A 3,373-nucleotide genomic window follows, 5' to 3' on the forward strand; every position below is an offset into this window, starting at 1 on the left:
GTCACCTGGTCATAGAAGGAAATGAGATTGGTCAAGCAAGACCTACCCGCAACAAACCCGTGCTGGCTATCCCTCAGGATGTTGGCATCGGCCAGTGCATCAAGGATGGCCTCCTTAATAAACTTTTCTAAGATCTTCCCCAGGAAGATGGGGGTGGGGGTTAGGCTGGGGGATAAGATTGGTTTAGCCGCCTGAGTCAGATTTGGGCGGGGGGGACTCTCACTTATAGCCCCCAGTGGAGCTTTGCATCTTGAATTTTACCCCCATTCACTCTCCCCCTCCCTAAATCCTGAGCCCCACTTGGTCCCGTGAGCCAGTTGACACAGCTCTGAGGGCCATATGTTTGACACCCCTGTGTTTCACGTATCTATCTGGGCTGCGGGGATGATCCGGGTTAAAAATGCCAGCTAGCGGTTGGCTTGGTGCGTATATCAGAGAGAAGGTAGATTTCTCTATGTTTTTAAGTAAATCATTTCCAGAATGATGAGTCTTGAGTCTTGTTTAACTCATGCCATCTAAAGACCATTCATGAAAGAACTTGGACTGGTTCTCAGAGGTGTAGAGAGATTCCCAAAATAGTGAAGCAAGGTCTCTTTTTTCCCCCATCAGCCCCTTCCCTAAGCAAATTAGCCTAGGGAAGCAGAATGAGAAACAGACTCTAGATGTCTATGTCATCAAACCCCAGGAGGAAAACGTAAACAAAACTTGGTGAAAAACTCCCTTGAGCCTCTTTCTGTTCCTTTCTGTCTACTGGGAGTACTGGGCTGGTCATGTTCAGCTAGTAACGGCTATTGGGATTGTTCCAATGGGCATCTAATCATTTCAGAAATTGCTTGATCCATGAATGACTTTGGCAAGGGGTCAGCTGGCTCCATGGCCAGAAGTCAAGTGATGGCCGACTGGTGGATCATCCAACAGATCCCATTGAAAACCTTCACCTGGTTTTTAGCAGGCAACACCTAGTCCCAGCAACCAGCAGAGCTCTCTTCCAAGACCTAGCGGCTAACCACCATAAAGAGATACCCACAGAAAGTCACCGTCTACCCTTGCTGCCAACTCTTCACAGAAGGTCTGAATGGCAGATTTTCTCTCCAGTAGCCTTGCTAGATGTATCATAGTATCATAGCACTTAGGGTCAGAAGGGACCTAAACAGATCATCAGGTCTGACCCCCTGCCCCGGGCAGGAATGGGTGCCAGGATCATATCACCCCGGCCAAATATCTGTCCAGCCTCCTCTTGAAGACCTCCAAGGTAAGAAAGAGCACCACCTCCCTTGGAAGCCCATTCCAGAGCCTGGCAGCCCTAACCATACAGTAATATCTCCTGATGTCCAGCTTGAACCTGCTCTCTAACAATCTGTGGCCATTATTCCTAGTAACCCTGGGTGGTGTCTGGTGGAACAGACCCTCCCCCAATTCCTGCTGGTCCCCCTGGTGAGTTTATAAACGGCCACAACATCCCCCCCTCAGCCTTCTCTTGTGGAGGCTGAACAGGTTCAGGTCCCGTCGCCTCTCCTCGTAGGGCCTGCCCTGCTGCCCCCGACCATGCGCGTGGCCTCCTCTGGACCTCTCCATGCTGTCCACATCCCTCCTGAAGTCCAGCGCCCAGACCTGGACGCAGTACTCCAGCTGCGGCCTGACCAGTGCCGCATAGAGGGGGAGGATCACCTCCTTGGACCTGCTCGAGATGCATCTGTGGATTTCATAGATTTCATAGACATCAGGGCTGGAAGGAACCTTGGGAGATCATCGAGTCCAGCCCCCCACCCAAAGGGCAGGAAGTCAGCTGGGGTCATAGGATCCCAGCAAGATAAGCATCCTATTTGCCCTTGAAGGTGTTCAGTGTAGGTGCATAACCTACCTCCGATGGAAGGCTGTTCCAGACCTTGGGGGCTCAGACAGTAAAGAAGTTCTTCCTTATGTCCAGCCTGAAACAGTCTTGCACGGTTGACAAGGTGAGGTTGGCCTTCATAGTATCATAGTAGTTTCATAGTTGCATAGAAGCTAGGGTCAGGGGCGACCTGATCAGATCATCTAGCCTGACTCCCTGCCAGGTAGGAATGAATGCTGGGTTCACAAGACCCCAGACAAGGTGATCGTCCAACCTCCTCTTGAATTAGCCCAAGGTAGGGGCGAGGAGCACTTCCCTGGGAAGGTAGTTCTAGATTTTGGCCACCCTAACTGTAAAATATTGCCTTCTGATCTCTAACCTAAACCTATTCTCTATCAGCTTATTACCATTGTTCCTCGTCACCCCAGGTCGTGCAGGGGAGAAAAGGGCCTTACTGACCGCTTCCTCACATTGGTGGCTCATGTCCATCCTGGAGTCAACAATGACTCCAAGATCCCTTTCTGCCACGGTGTTGACAAGATAGGTGTTTCCCAGCCTCTAAGTGTGTTGCTAGTTCCTTCTCCCTAGATGCAGCACCTTGTACTTGTCTGCATTGAACTCCATCCTGTTCTCATCTGCCCACCCCTGCTGCCTGTCTATGTCTAGCTGGATTTGGTCCCTCCCCTCCAGCGTGCCCACCTCGCCCCACAACTTGGTGTTGTCAGTGAATCTGGACAGCGTGCATTGCATGCCCACATCCAGATCGCCAATGAAGATGTTGAACCGTGCAGGCCCAAGGACCAAGCCCTGGGGGACCCCACTGCCCACATCCCTCCAGGTCGAAAATGACCCATCCACCACCACTCTCTGAGTGCGACCATCGAGCCAATTTGCCACTCATCTGACTGTGTGGGCATCAATGTTGCAGTCACCAAGTTTTCTTAAGAGAATGTGGTAGGAAACCATGTTAAAGGCCTTCTTAAAGTCCAGGAAGATGACATCCACCCTTGTCCAGGGACTTTGTGACCTGATCATAAAAAGAAACGAGGTTAGTCAGGCAGGACCTGCCCTCAGTAAACCCATGGTGGTTGCCCCTGAGCATTACCTCCCATGCTGGGCCCTTGCAGATGTACTCCTTGATAATTTTCTCCAAGGTCTTCCCAAGGACCGAGGTAAGACTGACTGGCCTATAATTGCTGGGGTCCTCTTTTCTCCTCTTCTTGTAAATGGGGACCACATTGGCCCTTTTCCAATCCTCTGGACACATCCTTCTTGAAGTGCAGGGCCCAAAACTGGACACAGAAGTCCAGGGAAAGCCTCCCCAGTCCTGGCCAGATTCAAAGAGTCCCATCCCCTCATTTGCAAGTGACACTCCTGGTAATACAACCCAGGTCACATCTACACATGTGCTTTAATGTGCATTAGCCTATTTTAATGCACATTAAAGAGTCACTAAAAACAGTGGGCTTCTATCGACATGTAAAGAGCCTGCTCTAACGTGGTGGAAAATTAGTGTATCACAGTACTTGATTAATCGAGTTT

Source organism: Crocodylus porosus, unplaced genomic scaffold, assembly GCF_001723895.1.
Source record: "Crocodylus porosus isolate Cpor-Errol unplaced genomic scaffold, CroPor_comp1, whole genome shotgun sequence".
NCBI classification, from domain to species: domain Eukaryota; kingdom Metazoa; phylum Chordata; order Crocodylia; family Crocodylidae; genus Crocodylus; species Crocodylus porosus.